The sequence below is a fragment of the Peromyscus californicus genome, unplaced genomic scaffold (assembly GCF_007827085.1).
Source record: "Peromyscus californicus insignis strain IS unplaced genomic scaffold, ASM782708v3 Scaffold_7__1_contigs__length_154581171, whole genome shotgun sequence".
Classification (NCBI taxonomy): domain Eukaryota; kingdom Metazoa; phylum Chordata; class Mammalia; order Rodentia; family Cricetidae; genus Peromyscus; species Peromyscus californicus.
Genome location: NW_026294595.1, coordinates 58901024 through 58924582, shown reverse-complemented (window position 1 = coordinate 58924582; position 23559 = coordinate 58901024).

Here is a 23559-nt window from a genome sequence, read left to right as displayed (position 1 = left end):
ATAAAATAATTATGGACTAAGAAATCAAGTGTTATTATTTCTTAAATTTCTTTCTCACTTCTGTTTTTTTTTTTTTTGTTTTTTTTGTTTTTTTTTTCGAGACAGGGTTTCTCTGTGTAGCTTTGCGCCTCTCCTGGAACTCACTTGGTAGCCCAGGCTGGCCTCGAACTCACAGAGATCCGCCTGGCTCTGCCTCCCGAGTGCTGGGATTAAAGGCGTGCGCCACCACCGCCCAGCCTCTTTCTCACTTCTGAAGAGCACCTTTTGCTTTTATGGTATGTTAAAGAGAGTTGTACTACAGACTTACAGTTTTATCATCATCCCTGAGATGCTGGATGTGTGGGGTTACCCAAACCCTTTAGAGATATGATTACATTTTGAGTTTTAGATACTGGACATTGAAACTATAAGGATCAGTATTTGGCTTCTGGGGTGTGGCTTTTATATGTGATCATTCATGTGGTGGTCTTTCATTTTTGAAATATGAATACATGTTCTGCACCATTATATGTTCGAAGTATATAACTGGATTTTATTGTATAGCAGATCACAGAGATTGTGGCCTCTTAAAATATTGAAATGTCTAAAGGCTACAAAGACTTTGAAAAACTCAATTGCATTTTACATTATGACATAAGCAAGAGCCTCTAGTGACAAAGTAGTGGCAAGTTGCAGTTTAAAAGTTGTATTTTTGTGTGTCATGGTGACAAAGGGTAGAGTGTGATGGACAGGCTTAATTGTAAACTTGACATAACCTACAATCACCTGGGAAGAAAGTCACAACTGAGATGGTCTACATTGAATTGGCCTACGGGCACGTCTATGGAGGGATTTTTTATGTAAGTTAATTGATGTAGAAAGACATAGCCCATTGTGGGTGGCACCATTGCCTAGGCCAGATGTCAGGAAATGAATTAAAGTGGAAAAACAGAGCAGGGCATGAGCAGTGAAGTGGGCACCATGAATGTGTTCTTTTATCTCTGCTCTTTCTTGTGGATATGATGTGGCCAGCTGTCACTTTCACTTCCCCATGTGTGGACTTTGGAAACCTCACAGTGTAGGCCAAATATACTTTCCTTCCTCGATTTTGCTGTTGGTTATGGCATTTTATCACAGCCACAGAAATGAAAGTAGAACAATTATTATTTATTTTTTAAGTGCTTACTCATGATAAAGCATCAGAAAACCATGTTTATCTATTTGTCTCTGAAGTTACAAGCTTTTAAAGGAACACTCCGTCAATGTTTATTCCAATATCAAATAATAAAATGAACTTCTAAAATCCTAAGCAGGTCTCATTACACACACACATACACACACACACACACACACACACACACACACACACACACACACACACACGAAATTTTCTATTTTACATTTCAAAAAAAATTGTGTGATTGCTTTAAGTCCATATACATGTGGCTTTTTTCAAAGGAATTGAACACTGTTATTAATAAGTAACACTAAACACATCGATGCATGGTTTTAATATTAACCTGTATCTGTGTTAGTGTTGCTCTGTACATAAGAAACAGGATCCACTGCATGCTTGTCACCAAGGTATCTGAGGAACTGTTCAATTTGGGGATATAAAGTAGTTTATGCAAAACAATGAGAGTACACACAATCACACACACACACTGAGATCCTAAATACCACTTTAAGGATAACTAAATTTCTAATATTTTCATATAAACTATACTGAATCATTTTGGTATTTCTGAAATGTTTTATTGTCAAAGTACAAAATATGGCTATTTTAGCACTAAAGTTTACCATCTTCCATTAAAAAAAAATTAGAATCCAGTAAACAAATTGCCTTTGAAGCAACATTCCCAGAGTGATTATTAAGAATCCATAAGTGTTTCATTCTATTTTTAAACAGGTGACCACTGTGTCCTGCCTGTAGCTTTGCTAGAATACAGGAAAGGATGAGGAGATAGGAAGTGGAGAACAGAAAAACATTAGTGAAAGACAAAGTGTACAGCTTTACTATATTTTTCTGAGATTTACACACATTTCTTAAAGAAGGATTAGAGGCATGTTGCAGCAAACTGTTATTTGCTATAAGGGCACAGAAATGGAATAGATCATTAACCTCAGTGAAAATTGACACATGGATTCTTTACTGATTTCCTTTATACTTCACTATATCAAGAGGCAGAATCCTGGGTTAATTTAATTTATTGCTACTTCTATCTTTATCATGTGAGTTATCTTAAATTTTACCTATTTATTATTGCAAAATGTACTCTGGTCTCCCTCCCCATTCCCCCGCTTTCTCTCCCTGTCTCTCTCTCCCTCTCTCTCTGTGTATGTGTATGTATGTGTCTGTATTTATGTGTGTGTAATACAAAAGTAGTTCAGTTATTACTTATTTTGAGGTCATGACTCATTTTGAGAATCCTAAATGCCTCCGATTACATATTTATCATCTAAACACAGTGCCTACTTCTAGGATTTATTTTACAAGTAGGATGACATACCCAATACTTTAACAATACACTTACCATGAATCATACAGACTGTTCATAATAAAGAACAGAAGACATACTTATGTAGAAAGCAACATATTCATTTCCTTAGCATGCATTTGTTGTAATAGGAATGAGCAAACATTCTGATAAATGTCACGTTCAATTCAAAATCATTAGTCTGGTTGATAAATTATTAATACAAAGGATGAGCACCTGTAAGCACTGTTCAACAAGGACAAGCCAGCTATCCATGACATAAACTCTAAGCAAAGTCAATTGTTTCTGTGTGAAAATTAAGGTAAACATGCTGAGAGCCCTAGGTATTATTTTTACTGATTTTCCAATTCTGTAAGTGCCGAAACACATTCATTCTGAGTCCTTGTTCACCTTCCTTTGCATGCAGAAGCAAAACAAAATTTATCAAACAGTTCCTTTCACAACATCCCCTAAAACTTGCACATCAGCATTAATATTTCATCAGCCAGGCTACTTAACTTTTCTAGGCATTTTGTGGTCTAACATGGCATGTGGCCAAACGCATAGTCTTGTCAAAGTATAAAGTGCATTGGACCAAGTTAACAAAAATTTATTTTATTCAACATTATCGCGTTAAGAGTGGAGGCCACAGCTCAGACTGAGTTTAACTACCTTTAAACAAAGTGCTGGAGAGTTTTTAAGAGCAGGGATAAGGTGTGGTGGGTTAGCTATCACTGTCATGTGCTTATTCTAACCAAAGAAAGTAAAATTGTCTTTCTTTAAAAAAGGAATTTTGTTGTTGGTCTTTTTAATCCAATCAAATGAGCTTAATGTGTATTAGACATATATGATCAATATAAAGCATTTCTACATCTTCAGACTCATTTATTACCTTAACTATTATATAAATGAGACAATATTTTAAACAAAATTTAGTTTTACATTAATTTAAATTGATATTTAAATGCAGTGTATTCTAGCTTTGTGGTGTCAGGTAGGACCATAATCCATTAATAAGACAGAGGGGAATCAGGCTTCCCTAGGGATGAGCTCCTTAATTACTTATATAACTCCAGGTTGTCCACACTGAAATCATATACATAAGAACAAGACTAAATGAACTAAGTAGGTTGCATGTATATGTTTCATATATTTCTATGTAACACATAACATATATATGCAATGATAATTAAGCAAGAAGAAGTCATGAATTTGAGAGTGGGGATGGCACAGACAATATATATAGCATACATAAATGAAAATTTAAAATGTATGATGAACACATACACATGCATATGTGGCAATGTGCTCTTCTTGGAAGTATTTGGAAGATGTTTAACACTTTCTCTAATTCTCATTTAATGATATAAATAAAGTATCTTGAAAGAGTTATTCCACCTCCAAGGATACAATTAACTTCCTTGGGACACAGCAAATTACTATTTTGAAAATTATGTATGTTATTGTTGCTGGTAATATTGCTGTTTTTTGTTGGGGGCTGAGGTGTAAGCATAAGTTAGGTTTCTATCTCCCTGTGGCTACAGAGAGATAGAGGCTACACACCTGAATGTTTATATTTGGAAAAAAATGACTCAAGGTCATTGAGAAAGACACTAAGGTTGGTAAGAAGAAAGTTTTAAAATTTTTACATCTCAAAGGAATAGAGCACTAACTTACAGTTACAAGGCTCCTAATATCTGTGCTCTAAGTATCAGTGCCTGTGTCCCAGAGGCAGGAAGAAGACCCTCTACTGTTCCCTTCCATTAAGGACCACATAAGACCTAGATACCTAGATTGCTGTCTTTAACCAATAAAGAAAAGTCTCCAATGCTGGCAGTTGGAACTGCTTAAATGATCCTAGAAAATTATAATTGCTTCAGCATGTACAGTTACTATTCTCTCTCTGGAGTTTAGTCTTCTCTAACATGAAATGAAGGTGTGGCCAAAACTGTCTCTCAAGGTTATCACAGTTTTAACACTGGATTACCCCGTATTCTCGGGTTTCAATTCCTTTATACATTATGGTTACAGAAGGAGAAGCACAAAGGTGATATGAATTTACTGATGGCTCTCTTTAGTAAAGGCAATAGCTGAAAAGAGAAAAATGTGATAACAAAACAACACAACACAAAGGATGACACGTTCAATTATTGAAAGAAAGGATTAGGTGGCTGCCTGTCCAGAACTCAGAAGTCGACAGCCTACCATTTGGGGAACCATCGAAAGAACTTGGATGAATTCTGAATGAGGATCTTTTTCGTAGGTGTTGACATTTTGTCTCATTCCACTTTCAACGTGTCATCAGTTTCTCGGGTCTTGCAATGGTTAGATAATCAGGAAGCTTACAAGCTTCCAACCAAACTGACTCCAGAAGTGTGCTCACCCTCATCAAAACTGCCACTGTAGCACTGTAGTACATCAGCTGCAATGCTCCTCTAAGTTTTACAGGCTCTTCATTTGGGTACAATGTTTATCTTAAGTTTGAATAAATCCTTTAAAGGTCTATAATTAAAAACAGGTAATAAAAGCTAAGCATTTAATTTAGTTTCTGGTAGAATCTAACATAACTAGACAATCCTTTTCTTACTTTAAATACATATCAGACGATTTATATCATGTTCTTTTTCTTAATATTTTAGAGTGACTTTCTAGCAGAGCATAAAAAAGGAGAAACAGCTAAGAAATTAAAGGTTTATATTCAAATTCAAATGCCAATTCAACTCTAAGAGCTTAGAAAGATGCACCTGTTTCCAGTAATAAGCTATTAAATGATACCTTACTGTAGCTATTAGAACTATGCTTAAAGTTTAAAAGCCCAATTCCTTCAGAATCAGAGTGTCTGCTCTAACTATAAAAAGTTGTAGATGCAATATTTTTAAAATCTATAATATGTAAGATATGAATGAATATATTGTTGATATTTTCTGTGGGGATTTGATCTACAAATATCAATATAATTTCAAGTTACATTCTGCATTGGTTTTGGATGTTTATCCAAAATCTGTCATTTGATTACGTTAAAATAATACAAACAAATGCAGAATTGTAAAAGTGCCATCTTTAAGTCAGATTGAGGTAGAGCTGTGTTACTAATTGGGAAGGATAGCCATGTTCACATTTGCTGTCTTCCTCGACACCTCCTCAGTTGCATCCACGAACACTTCAGAACACACAGTGTAGTCACCAGTGCTCTGTACAATGCTGGTACTTGTCATACTGTTGGCATAAATAATAACTGCAGAGATGATAATTTACAGAATTGTAAATTTTGTACATCCAGACATAAAAACATCTTCAGAGAGGTTTACATACTATAAACATTAAAAATAAACTCAGAAGACTCCAAGCAGGCACCAGCTCTACCTCTCTATGTTCAATGAGCTATGTGATTGATGGATCTGGGGCAAAGGGGAGGTGTGGTGGTGGGGAGTTGGGAGGAGTAGGAAAAGGAGAAACTGTGGTTAGGATGTATTGTATGAGAGAAAAATCTATTTGCAAGAAAATATAAATTTAAAAATAGTGAACAAAGGAAAAATTACTAACCCAATCCAGAAATAGAAATACAAATAAGCAATAATGATAATAACCAAAAAAAATAAACTCAGAAAATTTTATTGTGAGGTAAACAAAAGTTAATGAGAAACCCCCCACAAACTTACTAAACAATGTATAGAAACCTGCTTTACATTGCTTCAGATCTTGTACTCAATTCTGTAACACTTCTTATAACACTAAATTCCTCCCCTCTTGCCTAGTACCCTCCAGTTTGCCTTGGACCTTCACCCACAACTCTTCTTGGTCTATAAACTTGAAACACTGAGTGAGTAGGTTAAGATTCTAATATGACTTTTTGATTTGAGCCTGTGTTGATCTTTAAGCAGACAATGTTTAGTGGTGTCCAGGAGAAGAGATGACCCATTCAGTAGAACTGAGTGAATAGGAAGAAAAATGAACTGGTCAAATTCTCAACAGCAATGAAGTAATTGTGTTTTTAAAAGATATAATACTGTTTCCAAATACTAGATATAGTATTATTTGTTGTTTCTATTTCATAACACAATTTGCAATTCTGAATTTAATAAAACTTAAACACTGATATATCTTTAATGCTTGTTATTGTGTTAGATTTTCACTCCCAGATTTTAATCCCACAGACTTTTCTAAGTATACTTGCATGTAATTTTACCAACAGCCCTGGTTCTGGATGGCCTGCTGCCCTGGAACTCACTAAATGCACCAGGCTAGCCTCCAACTCACAGAGATCCATCTGCCTCCCTCCTGCATGATGCGATTAAAATCTTGCATGGTTTTTATCCATTTTCTGTTCCATCAAACTTTTAAGTTTTGCAATTAAAAATTACTCTTTTAGAACATGAAAAAAATTTAAAAAGAAAAATTTTGGGGTAGATGATGCCCCTCTTTTATGTCAACTCTCTCTCTCTCTCTCTCTCTCTCTCTCTCTCTCTCTCTCTCTCTCTCTCTCTCTCTCTCTCTCTCTCATTCTCTCTCTCTTCTCTCTTTGTCTCTGTCTCTGTCTCTCTTCTCTCTCCCTCCCTCCCTCTCTCCCTCCCCTATCTTCCCCTCTCTCTTGAATCAACAAGGTTCAGTTTGTGTTGCCTTAACACTCTTGTTGGGTGAGGCAGGGGCTTGCCCTGGAGCATAATCAACCTACGCTGGGTTACACTCTTAAATAAAAATGACTTTCTGACTCCCAAATGCTATCAAATCTCAATAGCTCTTCAGCTATGGGTAGAACTTCCTGCTCACCTCCAGGCTCCATTCTGGGATTTTGTGTGGCCTGAGCTTGTTGCTGTTTATATGTGCTGTCAACACTACGAATTCATTTGTTCAGCTTCTCTGTTGTGTCTAGAAAACACATGTATATTAGTCATCTACTACATCTGGCTCTTATAATCTTTCAAACCTCTTTTATGCAAACATCTCTGAACTTTATGGGAGATGTGTGATATAGATGTCCCATTTAGGGCTGAGTGCTGCTACTCCACATTCTCCTATTTCTTTTTCCCCAGTTATGGAGTATTTTTTGCCCCATCACCTCCTTGTCCCTTGAATTCTGTCATTCTTGTTGTAGTCTTTTATGTTGAGTACTGATTCCACTTGTTTGCCTTTGTACTGATATGGTTTAAAACATCAAACAGAGTCAGTCAGCTTACAGTAAAAACCAGCGTATTCTAGTGATCAAACACAACTGATTTCATGAGAAGTCTTAAAAGTAATTAAAAATGAAACATTATTGACATCTTCTCTTGATTTTATTTATAAATTTATTCTCCTAAATTTGACTTTGATTATTGAAAATGGTGATCAAAGGATTGCATGGACAAGTTTTTCTCAGTGGTTGGGGTGAAGCAAGTGCTTCACCAACAGGAGCTTTTCTACATGTCCTCTGATCTGCAATAACTGTTACTGTGGTTATGACATAAAGCTCCCTAGCAGGATGCTTGCAAAACCTTTCCAGGGCTGCAATCAGCAAATTATTTCATGTTTCATTATCTCTGTAGGAAGCAAAGCACATGTATGAACTTGTCGTTAATGTGGCTACCAGAGAATTGCCGATGGTTAATTTAACATGTACATCTGACTTGACACTTTTAATAAAATAAGAACTTAGGACACTTCTGGAATATTTTCTTTTCTTTTGTTTTACATGTGCTATCATTACCTCTCTTTAAAGATATATCATTTTATTGGTAAGAATTTATAAATAAAAACATCACACAGCTAGGTTAAGGTGACCACTCCACAAGTTTCCCAGCCCCAGATTATATGCATCCCAGTGAACTGCACAATTATCTTCTATTCATTGTCTCTCTTTGAATACTGAATGAGACATGAGATGGGAACCTGTGTTAATCATAGTACAATTACTCTAACAAAGGCCTAAGATAACCAATTTGTAAAAAGAAAGGGATTGTTTCTGCTCACAGTTTTAGAGGCTCTGGTAAAATATATATTGGTATTTTATTTTTGCATTTGTGGGTAGGAAGAACATTGTGGTGAGGTTGGGTGATAGAATGAATGTTTCTTCGTGTTGTCATCATGGAGTCCAAGTTAGGAAGAATGAAGGGAGCCATCAGTATCTGCTGATACATATCCACAAGGATTTAAACCCTCTCTCACTGGAAACCAATTAGTAAACACTCTGCCTTCTCCCAATAACATCACTTTGGGGAACCACAGCAATATTTACTGCATGAGACTCTGAGAGACTTCTCAGAGCCTAGCTCCATGGTAAAGCCTAAATGCTGTAATGATTTTCTGCTGTTTTATTCTACACGCAATTTCTTTTCACAGAATAAGAAAAATGGAATTTTCTTTCACATGCATTCAAGTTTTGAAAAATGTTATAAATGTAATAATAGGTCTTTATTCTTTTAATGGATTCTCCTGGCCAAAAGTAAAAATATACCTTCTGATTTCTATGATTAGAATAACTAGATTTTGATTTATTTAATATGCTTAAAATTTGAGGCACTTAAAATTCTTGCAAGGTTTCTCTAATCATTTTATGCTACTTCGAACTTAAAAGCTGCTCATTCAAACTCCTGCCACTGAAGAGCACTTAAAACTGGCCTCCGACCTGAACTCTGGCCTCTGACTGCAGCAAAGAAGCAGCTGTGCTCAGTGAGGTTCTGAACACACTGCGCCTGCTGGCCTGATTTCCTATAACTTTTCTACTGTGTCATCATTATCAAAGTGTGAGGGAGCTGAAACAGCAGATTCCTTCAGATTTTACTCCCTGCAGGTTTTCCCTCTGCTTAATGAAAGCCTTAGGAAAGTGGGGTGGTGAAACCGCTGCTAAGGTTCCCACAAGACCTGACTCCCCAGTCAGAGACAAATGATAGTGTCTCAGTGTTTACTCCTTTTACACCTTCACATCTTAATTGTTTTGACCCACGTGAAATCAACAGTATCACTTATTGCATCTTTGCTTGCCCGTAATGAGCTATATGTAGTATTTAACTTAGAATCAATAATTATCTTGATTTTTTATTAACTTGGAACCATTTGGAAAAAAAACTTATAAACAAGATTATAATGTTGTTTCCATATGATGAATGATTTAAATGCAACAAGAAAGCACCAATTATTTTTTGGGGGTTAGGTTATAAAATCATGATTGCATATATGTATGGAATCATTAAAATGAGATTGTACATTAACCATTTGATGAAGATTTTAACGTGGATAATTGATGTTCTACTCTTACATTAAAATTTGTTAAAACTTTTTTCCTCACTAGTTAGAGTACTACGTGTTTGTGTTATTCTATTTCTCTTGTTGATTTTACATATAGGACATTCATAATGGGGGCAGCTTTATAAGTAGAGGCATCTTCTGTATCCTCAGGTAATAGCAAGGAAACTGGAAAAGGTATCAACTTCTTTGTGGTCATGCTGTAACCATTGATAGGAGTGCAAGCTCTGAGATTTAAGCTTCTACATTTCAACTCCATGAGTGGATGACTTCAGTTTGCTGATGCTGGTAACATGTTTAAAACTGAAGGAGAGTAAATTGTGAAAGGGATGAAAACAAACATAAAAAAGTGGAAACAAAATAATGTTCTAAGCCGGGCAGTGGTGGCGCAAGCCTTAATCCCAGCACTCAGGAGGGAGAGGCAGGCAGATCTCTGTGAGTTTGAGGCCAGCCTGGTCTCCAAAGCGAGTTTCAGGAAAGGCACAAAACTACACAGAGAAACCCTGTCTCAAAAAACAAACAAACAAAAAACAACAAAAACAAAATAATGTTCTAAATTAAGCATTTTTTATAAATTTAAAAATTACTTTGTGTTTATAAGTATGTATGTGGTGCACTTGCCAGAGTGTGCACGTGGAAGTCAGAGGACAGCTGTTGGGAGTGAGTTCCCTCCTTCCACCATGTGAGTTCCTGGAATTGAACTCAGGTCCTGAGGACTGATAGGGAAAATTTTTTAATTTTCATTTCTATTCTTTTCTCATACGTTTTAACCAATAGAGCCGTCCGGCCTGTTCATTAATCATAGTTTTGAAAATAGAATATCATTTAATTTTTTTCTATCTTATCTCAATTTATAAGAATATGTTGAAATATAATTGTAATTTGATTTGACTGTCAAATAATTGAGAAATATTTTATATGCTTCACATTTTGTCAAGTATGCTAAAACAGTTACATTGTTAGCATCTAAAGAGATATCAAAGTTAAATGCACAGTAACAAATCATCATCCTGGTTTTATTTCTAAGGGAATGCCCGATTCCCATTGCTGGCCTTGTCTACTAGCAATTTTATATTTTCAAACTGTCAAGTTGAAGTACAGATAGATAAAGAGCAGACACAGAGAAGGTGTGTCAGAACGCAATGTACCATAGCTGAAACACTTCTCTTTAAATTATGGGCACCATATTTTCATGAAATCCTTGTGTGTCCAGATATACCAGTGGTATGTTTAGAGAAGCGCTTGTTGCCAATAGACTAGTTATTTGACCGTAACATATACTTTAAATGCAATAATGAATCATAGTTTTCATTGTGTTGTATAACTGCGTAAGTCAGCGAAATTCCAAACAAGCACAGTAGTTGTTCTTAAGTGTGTCTGAAATATTTGCTTTGCAACTCCAGGAACACTGCAACGATGAATAACTAACTCTGAAAGATGGTATTAGGAATAATCAACCAGTTTTCTCTACTGTAAACCAAAGTTGTATCTTGAAGCAAGTGAATGTACATAAGAAAAGAATTTATGTTTTATAAATTTTATAAATGTAGATAGGTAAGTTTTTCATGGTTTGTTTTTCCTTTGGAGCCCAATAGTAAATTTCATACACACTGGAATTTCTGAGTTATTGAACAAGTTTGGAAGTAATAAAAGACAAAGGAAAATGCTAGTTTTCATTCTGCCTAAAAATCTATCAAAATATATTGCAGAAGAGGGTGCAGAAAGATTGTCAGAGCCAGGGAATCAAGGAGTTTGCTCTGAGACTGTGTCTTGTGAAATGTAATAGACATATATGTGGAAATGATTGCACAAATTTGTCAGACGAGTACCAAAAGTCTATTATCTTGAGTCAGCCTAAGCCTTGCCCAATCAACTCCTAAGCACAGTCTTCGATCACAAAATAAACACTACCTGCTTCTTCTATGCCGCTGAATCATCCAATAAATAACAAGTACAGATCAATGACTAAGCTTCAAGTTGTAAGCCAGCTCTGAAATATGTATGATAAAAGTAGTCTTTTCTAAAATATTCCTCAATATCTTTAAAGAAAATTTTAAAATGGAGAATTTTCATTATGTTTGTTCTTATACTACACCACCATTTTTATTCAAAAACACTGAAAATAACCACAGATATACTAAGTAGTGAAAAAAACTGATGCTAAGAAAAATTTTTTCCTATTCCTTATCACTTGTCACCTTTGAATGAAATATATTTAATTTATTCATTGGTTGAAAAATTTGACTATAAAGTCACTTTGACACTAGGTAGCTCTGTCTTTGGAAACACGCACTGAAGACTCTAATATTATCCATGAAATGTCTTAAAAATGTTTACACTTGACTATCTTTCTTAAGCAGATTAGCATTATATTCATGATTTCAGGGGCGAAATTCTATATTTGTTAGCAGAGTGAGTACAACCTATAAGGCATGGGTACAATCTATCATTTAAGCAACATCCTTTTATCCCCTTAATAAAATCCATCTGAAACATTTATATGTCTCTCTGTGTTATCCTCTTTAACGCCAATTTTCTTTCCATAATACCATTTCTTATATGCTTAAAAACTTTGTTTTTATTTGGTGGTGATTCATTACACATTGTAAAAGCATTGAGTAATGTTTTTACATAATCCTAGCATCAAAATGAAGAAATTAAAACTAATACAACTTACAAAACTTATCCAACCTCTCATATTTATACATGTGTTATCTATGTCTGTGTGCTGGTGAACATTCTGTGCAACTTCATTTCATCATCAATCATTACATAATCAAGGCATGAAATGTCTATATATTGTCTACCTATAGTCCTTTCCCCCAGGTCTTTGACAAATTAATCCAACGGCTTTCAAGACTCAGCCAAATGAATTGGTTTTAGAAACAATTGCTGGTACAGTCTGATGGTGTTCTCAGAGTTTCTTGTATGGCTGTTTCAGAGACTTCACAGCATTACAAACTAATTACTCTTAAAAGGTAATTCTCCCTAGCTAGGTACCTCTAAAACTGGGGAAGTGTACTCTTTTCCATTTTTGTCTTTGGTGATAGGGATAGAACACAGGGTCTCATGTATTGTAGCAGATGCTGTACAAGCTACAAAACCAGCTGAGAATGTAATTTTGAACCATCTTGCATTAACTGTAATGGATGCCTACTGAGACAATAAAATTTATCAGAGATGTATAAAATAAAAGCATCTTGTAAATGAGTAATTTACTGAACCCATCTTTTTAAATTCTGATCCATATGGATTGAACATGCACATGCTTTGGGTTGAATTTTTTTTCACAAATTTATTCTAAAAGCCAGAGCAAATATGAACAAAGTGAAGTGATTAAAAATATAATTGCTCCCATCCTTGTCTAGTTTTGCTACTGAAGATGCCATAACCACCATCATTACTACACAGAGAGTCGTTTGTGAGTCTAGAGAACTACAAATTGCTTAAGTAGCCATGATATTCATCAGCCAGTAAACCAGGTAAGGTGCAGAGATAGCAATTCCAAAAGTCGTAGCAGTTAAGCAAATCTCTAATTAGAAATTTCAAATTCCTTGAGGTGTTCAAGTGCAATTTAGTATAAATTTAACTGAGACATCACTTTCCCAGGATATCTTCAACACAGACACTACACATCTATTATATTAGAGTTTCAAAGAAGTTGTATGAAAGGAAATTATAATTTGTGTGTCACTGTTTTTTCTATTATTTGTGAAAACAAACTCTCCGTCACCCAAACTCGGTGTGTTTAAACGTCCTTATTGTCTTTCTACTGTGTAAGAGAGTGAGTTCATACATTTTCCTTTTTTAACTTTATTTACCATATTGTAAACATAATACTTAAAAAGTTTTAATCATATGACCCTTATCAGCAAGAAAATATAATTTTAGTCTTTAAAGTAATTTGTAAAAGCAAATTAGTGTTTAGTTTCAAGATAATATACCTTAAAGCATATTTTAAAAATAAAATTCCATGACTTTGTTCTTCCTCTTGTATATTTTTATACAAGAAATTTTTATAAAACAAAATTATCTTGCTGTATTAAGCACTGCTTCTGAAAGAAATACAGAAAGGTAAACTTGAAATGTTTTATTTTTCATGTAAAATTATAAAATTGTATTAATTGAATAGAGAAAATACTAGGTGAACAAAATTTGAATTAAAATCAAAATGAAAGGAAATAACAGTTAAGAATTTTGACTTTAGAGATTATTTAATTTTTAAGATATGCATAAATGAGAAGTAAGACAGGAAAACTTTTAGTTTTAATTCATTCAGTCCTTTCATTTTAATACTTGACTCAATAAATATCTGAAAACCTATGGTTAATTTCCCTAGTATGTAGAATGTACAAAAGTTACACTCATAATAATAGAGGAGAGTAGTGCTTATTGGACTATGGTGTACACTGGGGATAGTTGGAGAAAAACAACTCAAAGATTGAAGTTTCAATCATGATATAACAATTTAAGAGATGTATATTACAATATGGCAACCATAGATAATGGAACACGGCTTCTTGAAAAAATATTAAGACCATATTTTTCTAATAGTAAAACAACTAATATATTATGTCACACATAAGCTAATTATCTAAACTTCACAGCGTATTTGTACTGTAAGACTTGTTTTGCATGATAAATTCATGCTATTTTACCTGACAAAGAGTTTATAAATACAAACAATTAAAATAAACACAAATGTTTATTACCCAGCACCTGATAGTTGGAAATATAGTGAATATCTATCTCCTTTTAACGTGAGCACCCAATAGACTCAATTCCTCTGCACGACTTGCCTAACAAATCATCGATTTCAAATTTTTTTCAAGTGAGTATAGTTATTCAACCTTTTAATTGGCTGTTTTTCCTTCTGTGTATCATATACTAGTGATGTATTATGGTAAAGAAGATGAAGGAAAACACTTTATCTTTGTCTCTGTCATAGGAAAACAAAAATATGTAATGCAATTTACTGAAGGTGCTCAGACTGTCCTACGGCCTGCGTCCGAAATCTCAGTATTGTTGACCTGGCATTAGCTAATGTTCTTTCAGTCCAAGGAGCAAAAGTAAGTTGCTTAGTTACAGCTTTCAAAATTAATCACTTGAATGAATATTGTTATGTTAAGAGCCCAGGAAGAATAGGAGAAAATAGTTTCTGGAGATTCATATTGCTTTAGGAAAACCTCATAATTTAGAGTCTACTCAACAGAATATTTAATAATTAAAAAATATAAAATGTTTTCTTTTATGATAATGCTTTTCAGTAAAACTTTGAAATGTCTATAATTAATATGCATGCATGTCCTACTTGGCTCAATATGCACATTTCTAACTAGAGAGTCTCATTAGTTTATAGTTTTTCCAAAGCCTACTTGCTCACTCTCTAGAGTCTCACAAGGATTGTGAACAATGAAACAAGAAGAAATGATTCCCTGTGAAAACAATGACCCTTAAGAAGCTACTAGTTGTTAAACAGGAAAAAATCACCATCTCTACATATGTTCAAGAAAATAGTAGTATATTAATTTATTAATATATAATTACAGAATGGGTTGCTATGACTAACCACTGCATCATATTTTCCTTAAATCTTTATTTGAGAAGGGAGAGGTTGTATTTATCTAAGCACTTCTTTCACTATAGAAAACATCTCCATCTAAAGCAAAAATAAGAGGAAGACATCTAGTTAGGACACACAGGAGTAGGCATGGAGACCATTTGGGCAGATGGTAAAGGAACAGCTTGTTGATTTCCACTCTCAGAGTCTGATTGAAAAGAGCTGGTGAGAGATTCCTAGGCTTGTCTTTCCAACTGAATCTAACATGATGCTAATACTGCTAGCCTCAGAGCAATTTTGAAGACCTGTCGTTCTACTAATTTCTGTAATCAGTGAGTGAACCCAGTTGTCTACATCTTCAAAGCTGCTGTATAAATCACACAAGCCTATTGGGGTTTACAGTGTGAGGGGCACAACACTGTTTATACAACCTCTTTAAATTAACTTTCTGGAAAACTGAATTTAGGTGGTAATGCTAAACAGTATGAATTAAAGGAGCAAGAACTCAAGAATGTGTAGTTTTCTGTGTCTAAGCCTAAATTTAATCCAGCCTATAAAAATCATCACACTGACAGCTATGCCTGAACATGGATTTCAACAACCCCTGGTCCCTGGTGAAGAAAAGAAACTCCTGGGTCTTTCAAAAATCAAAGTTCTAGAGTTATTGGACTTTGATATGCTAGGGTCTGATAAATTCTATTTTTTAAAAAAATAATCATATTACTTCAGGAAGTGAATAAAGGATTTTTAGTAAGACTTTATTTCTGAAAGTACAGAAAATGAAATTGAGAAAATCAAAAGAGAGATAAAACCACCCTGTTCAATACCTTACTTACTGAGTTAATTAAATATTATACTGTGTATAAGTAAGATTTTAATTTCCTTGGGCCCTATTCATTTTTTATTGATACTTAAATTTCCATTACATATTTTCAAGTCTTCATATAAATTTTTTACCATATCTTTGAAAAACAGCAAAAAGGGATGGGCCAAATTCACCAGTTTACACAATAAAAATAACCAAATTAGACAAAAGAATTGTTCATTAAATTGGACTGGTTTGTATGGCCCAGATCTACATTAATCCTCAACTCCTTAAGCAGATACAGTTGGCAATAGGACCTATAACAAACTAATTAAGGTAAACATTTTTTATGGGTAATGCACCAACTCAAAAGGATCTGCTGTACCTAAGAAGAGCAAAGGACAACAGCAATGGGTGTAAACAAAGCAAAGGCTACATGAGGAAACAGAGAAAAAAATGCTGATCTACTACTAAGGGAGTGAGGCCTTTGAACTTTCATTCTGCAGAAGTGCAAGACATCAAGTTTCCATGGTTTAATCCCCAAATCTGCTGCTTTGTTATGACAACTTAAGTTGAAAAATACACTCTTCTTAAATTTGTAAGGTCTTTATATGAATATTTGCTAAGCACATGCACATACACATACACACACACACACACATACACACACACATACACACACAAACACACACACACTAAAGAGATAGAGGCAGAGACAAGGAAATTTAAAGGACTTGATAGTCAACCATGCTTATAAAATCCTGTCTTAAATACAGTCTAAACAATCCCCTTTACTATAAAAAGTGAACTCAAGCAGTTGTCTTTACTGAAAGATTATTCACACCTCACAATGACAATTTGTCATTATGCATCATCAATCAGATTGGAAGGATCCTGAATGTACTTGTGTCCAATATTAGATCACCATGTACTTTCTTTCTTTTCTTATCTTATGGAATCTCTTGTTATAATAATATTGATAAACATTATTGTATATAAGTTAGTTATTATATAACATTATCAGAACTAGTGTTGATGTTTTCATCGAGTATATACACCACAGAATTAATATATATATATATATATGTATAAATGCATTTTTTCTCTTCATTTATATATGTATCTAAACTTCTACAGAGCGAGTAAAAAGAACAGGAGAAAGAGGTAGGGGACAAGATGTATATTATTTTAAGGAATAGTCATATTATGAGGCTATAATGCAAAGGCATTATGGAGGCAGCATTGCTTCTTGAGGGCACAACTTCTTAAACTATGGTGAATTCCCCTCACGGGATCATATAATTGATTATGGGGGATTATGAAAAAATTAACACCAGTGAAAGGTCTTTGACAGTTAGTGAGGAAGAATTAAGTAAAAACAACAGCGTAATGAATCTGGGGTTTCCTGGCACCCCTTGTCTGATCACAAGGTATTTTATGGTGTGACCTAAATGAAGCTCTCATCCTGAACACTGAACATAGGCACACTATACTGTTTATTATGTCATAAAGTTATCACCAAGGACATTGCCTAAAAGACTTTTGGCGCAGAATAGAGATTACTCCTTTATTATGAGTTGTTTTTTCCCAGCCTTTATAGTAACATAATAACTTGTAATACTTCCTAAGCATCGTTCTTCTGCATCTAAGTGTCAAATTGGTATTTCTTCAAATATATAGTGTTTCATTTTAAACACTGCTATTTGATTTGCTGATTTGAGATTCACAAGAAACTTATAAGATGGTTTTTAACTTGAGATTAAGATGTAATTTTCAACAATTTCTGAAATGACCAAAACATACTTATACCATTTTGTACCACATAGTTATGCAAACCGATGTTCTCAGCATTGGCAATTATAAAATCAAAATATCAGATGTCCTGAAGGAGCAAATGTTTAGCCAAAATGTAATTTTTGTGGAAAAATAAACAAACTCACTCATCATCATAGCATGTAAATGCACTGTTATCTTTATATATGTTTAGCAAAGAATTATTTTAAAATAAATTTTCTTTATCATTTATCAATGATTTCTCTATATAATTTTAGATGCTTATATTCCTTGTATTCAATTAGTGAAAAAAGAGAAAAGTCCACAGATTTGAAGGAGAGATGGGAGATGTATATTAGAGGGGGCAGTTGAGGGAGGAAAGGGAAGGGAGAAATTTTGTGATTACATTGCAATCTCAAAAATAAAGTAAAAACAGTCAAGCAAATATGGGTCATAGAAACAGTTTTTAAAGCATAGCTTTAGGGGACCTTTTTTTGTTGTTGTTAATTTAGCAACACCCATGAGAACTATGGAAATTCTTAAATAGATTATACTTAATTCTATTATTTATTTCAAAGTTCTTCAATTTTACTATCACAGCAACATGTAGACTGACTGGCAAAATCTGTGGATCATGGTCTAGCCAGAGATATGTTCTTGAACACAATGGTGTCAGAACTAATAATATTGAGTGACCAATTGCTTTTTGATTGGCTTTAAGACTGTCTTCAAAGGAGGACACATGAGTCTGGTACTGTAAATCTGTCCAAGAAGCTATAGCCTGGAGCTCATTGGCCCTAGAAGTGAATCAATTACTATTATTTTGTTAAGTGGATCTAGTACCAAACTTCATTCTAAACACACAGCTCTCAGGCCTTGTTAGAAAAATTTCTTAGTGCAGTGCATAGCAGTTAAGACAAATTCACAACCGGCCAAATACAGAGAATAAATTCATGTGGCATGCTCTGCTATAAATGGGACACCAAATTTATGCTTCTTCCCACCAAAACTTAGGGGCCACAATGGAAGAGAGGACCTAAAGATTGTAAAAGCCAGACACTGAGGAAGACCAGGGCACAAAAGTGTCTTCTGGACATGACAGGGCTGCTGCATTCATCATGATCTCATGTATATGATCATTTACACAAGACCTACATAATATCAAGGCACTCAACATTCTATCCTGGAGGAAGAAGACTCATGAGCGCCAAACCCTAGCTGACCTTTCCGTTTTCTTTAAGAATGTAATCTAATGGGTTATACATAAATAAATAGGAGGACATGATGTTGGGAACTGGGTGATAGGGTGTATCCTGAAACCTGGGTGGAGATGATATGTGAATATGATCAAAATACAGTGTATGTACATATGAAATTCTCAAAGATTAAATAATATTATATTTAAAACTTACCTACCACAGTCATGATAACAAATATTCTTTTATATGTTTCTATCACATTTTACTCCTTTTGCAAGCAAGGTTCTGAAGCTTAGCCTTTCCTTGGCTGCCATGATCCAAACATAGGAGACATCACAAACAACTTGATAGTGAGAGTTAGACTGTGTCCCAAGCTCTGTACAGCTACCATGTGTGCACCATTACACTGTGATCAGAAAGTAACATTCTGCTACATCCATGTTTAGGATTACATAACCCGTCCAGTGTTCCATTAACATGATAGGAATCTATTCATCTCTCAACTGTCCAACTATAGGTCTATTAATCTTTATGTTCACTATTTCCAGTACTCATCAACAAAAAAGATAATGATATTTTTCTTACCCATATTTTCTGTATGCCATTTCTAGGCAGAAATCAGGAATCTGAACTTATTTACTTTCATTTTTGTTATTGTAAAAGAGATACAATTCAGTTTGTTGTAGTGATATTTAGTGATTTGATATTCTTTCCCCCATATAATTGTATTTATAAAATATACTACTACTCACAGAAATAGGTAGTCTTTTATTTATTGAGTTCCTTTGAGTTGAGTTCCTTTCTTATTGTCTCACATAAATATCAACTATTTTGCAATTCTGTCCTTCATTATCAGTTCTGAAAATTATTCTTCATTTGTAAAAAAAAAAAATCCTTGTGATTTTAGACAACAGATAGATGAGATCTTTTTCTTTATTTCTATTGTGTATTGAACCTGAGAAATACACAGAGAATATAGTACATCAAGCATTGTATGCTGGACATGGACTATGCATCATAAATGTCATTTAACATTACATAAGAGATTTTTCAAGAAGATAATATAGCTAGTCACTGATATTGCATGTTGATGAATCATTAGCTGAATTTGAGAAATACATAATCATGTTTTCAGTCAAATTAATGGTTTAAATTGCAGACCACATATGTAATTATTCTTTCAATAAAATTATATGCTATTAACATAATTTTGGTATTGTCCTAAAGAAAAGTGAGTTATATTTGGCTATAACTTTTGTCTTTAAGTTAAGAATATGTTGTTTGGCTTTTAATAATTTTAATTATTTATTCTACTTACATATTTTGGTATTCTGTTATATATAAAAATAAAACACTAAAATCAAATATATAGACATGGGCTTACCAAAAAATTATTCTGTCTTCTAATATGTAGGAAGTTTAAAACTAGCTTCCACTTGGATACGACATGGTTGCAGCACTCATGTACGTAGGATACCTGTCCAAGACCTGCACGAGACTGGGCCTCTCAGTGTTGCATCATGAATGGTGGAAAGGCTTGGGCGGCCTACCACACCCTGATGAGCTATTTGGCAATTAAGATTGCTGGGGAAAGGGTGCCATTGTCTTCAGTGTTGTGCCACTTGTAAATATCCCATTCTCCAGAAAGTAATCCAGTAGCCATTTTCACACAAGTAGCACTGATAATTAAACTCAGTAATACAAATTTTAAAAATTAATTGAAAAGTAAAAGTTGGAGGGATGCTAGTTGTAAAGAAGAAAAGATCAACAGAATTAAAATGGGGATAAAAGGTGGTATAAGGTGTGAAAATGTTCAAAATACATTTTATATGTGAAATTCTCAACAAATGAATAAATATGAAAGCCCAAATTAGCTTTATAAATTCTTTTTATTATCATAACTTACAATAAGACAAGAAGTTATATGCATCTAACATGAACATTTCTGAATATTACCTATATCATAGAAAATATTATAAAGCTTTTCTCAGTAGTATATAACATCTGTCAAAATGTACAGTAAAATATTCATTTGAATTGCAAAATTAAATTGTCTTTGTTCAAAATGTCTGAATTATCTGTCTTTGGTTCATGGGGTTAAAGATGATGGAACAAGTTGCAATGATTGACAACTTCCTCTTAGGCTGAATTCTCATTTGCTTTGCCCTGTAGTTCATTCATAGATGGTGAGTATGGGATAGTTCTGGCATTCAGGACCTCAGAACTTCTGGTTGACTTCCTTAGATTTTGATAGTTCATTTACTGAAATTGTCATTATTCAAATGTTATAAGAGAAAAATAATACAGATTTGGACCTAGCCTCTGTTGGCTACATTCATAAGATTGATCAACGTAGTTGTACACTCATTTGAAAATGAGAATTTGGTTCAGAGAAGACTAGGCTGAAGAAGTAGGTTCCATCTAAGCCCTTCTACACTGGTCACCTCCCCATCACTGTCACTATCTCTTTCTAGACTTTAGATATCTTGAAGAACTGAGTTACTTCCTTTTCTCTGAGTAGTGAAGTTTTGCATCTGATATACTATTCTTATGTCTCTTGTTGCTCTGAAAAAATTAGTTGGATTTTTAGTTTATCAGCATAGTACAAATGCAGAGAAAACCTTTGTTTAATTAAACTGATGTTAAATAATTATGTAGTCACAAAATGATAAGAATTTTCTGGAGAGAGACTTTACTGTATAAAAGTCTGTTTGATTTCTTGAATTTCAAATGTATATACTCATATCCAAAATTAAAAAAAAAACAATGTATTTGCAGGGCTCTGGTGTTCTTTCATTTTTCCCTAGCAATAGGAAGCTACAACAGTCAATGCTTAAAGACCACATCACTCAGTTTTATCTCTATCCTTTGGTCTTTGAATTACTAAGTCCTCATTCTTTCAAAGTTGTCAAACAGCACAAAAATCAACCTTTGAATTTATCTTTTTGTGAAGTTACTGGTAGCAGAAAGATGATTTCATTATTTTACCTATGTTCAATCAAATGCAAGTCTCTCCATGTGAATACCATAGATCAGATTTTTCCTTACAATACTTGTTTTAAAAGAAATGCTGTGATACAGCTTTTTGTAAGTATTTTGAGCTTTGATTACAGACTACAGCAGAAAATGACTAATACAGAAAATTGTACCAATACAGTTTGAAAGTTACTTGATAAATTTTGGTAGGGAAAATATTACTATGGTTCAATGTAGAAACTAAAGAAGAACATTCAAATAATTTAGACAAGATTGAAATGTGTTAATATTCATTTTTATATATGATTAGCAATTGACAATGAAAGTTTTTTGATTGATGGGAAGATTGACCATAATAAAAAGTCATTAATTTTCATAGTTTGGAAAAATAACTAATTTAATAATCTCTGTTCTAAGGCTGATTTAACAATATAATAAAATATACTAAGCCTTATTTAATAGTATGTAACAGAAAATAAAATTTTGCTTAGCCTCAATGCCAAACAAATTAAAAATCAACAAACTTTAAAAATTAAATGCAAACTTTCAGCACTGAACAACATTATTTATATACTATTTTATTGTGATTAACATCAAGAACAAATGCATTTTTTTCGTAAATATAAAAGGCAGTGGTGGCGCACGCCTTTAATCCCAGCACTCGGGAGGCAGAGCCAGGTGGATCTCTGTGAGTTCGAGGTCAGCCTGGTCTCCAAAGCGAGTACCAAGAAAGGCGCAAAGCTACACAGAGAAACCCTGTCTCGAAAAACCAAAAAAAAAAAAAAAAAAAAAGGTAAATTTTCAGACCAGATTATTAAGGTGCAAATAACAATTTCAAGTCATAAATCATATAGAGATAATAAATATTAACACAGTGGCTCAGGTAATGTGGGCTGAAGGAAATTCAATTGTCTGTTAAAATATGTGTACATGTACTTTGCAAATGATTGACAGCTTAATGCACCTGACAGCATTAAGTAAGAAATGTTCTGGAATGGCACAAATAGAAATGATAAGCTTTCCAGAGCTAAGGAATTAAAGTTAGAACCCATAAATGCCCCCATTTAAAGTATTTAAATCAAGTAACTTCCAATAGTACTAGCTAAATCTGAATGGCAAAGCATCTGGGGGCATCCCAAGCTAGAAAGACATTAAAAAGGCAAAAGGTGAAGTGATTGTATTAAATTTATAGTTTATAGCTTGTATTCAAAACAGAAGTAGTTGACTAAATTTAAGAATCCCAACACTCAGGTAATGAAGGCAGGGTATCTCTGTGAGTTTGAAGCTATACTAGTCTACAAAGCAGACTCTACAAACAGCCAGGGCTATTACACAGAGAAACCATGTCTCAAAAAAATTCAGTGTTTTGTTGGGGTATTGTGTTCCCCAAAATATTGTGCACCCTAATAAACTTATCTGGGGTCAGAGAACAGAACAGTCACTAGATACAGAGGCTAGAAAATGGTGGCACTCACCCCTTTAATCCTAGCATTCCAGAGGCAGAGGTCTACCTGGATCTCTTTGTGTTCAAGGATACAGCCAAGCATGGTGACTCACACATTTAATCCCAAG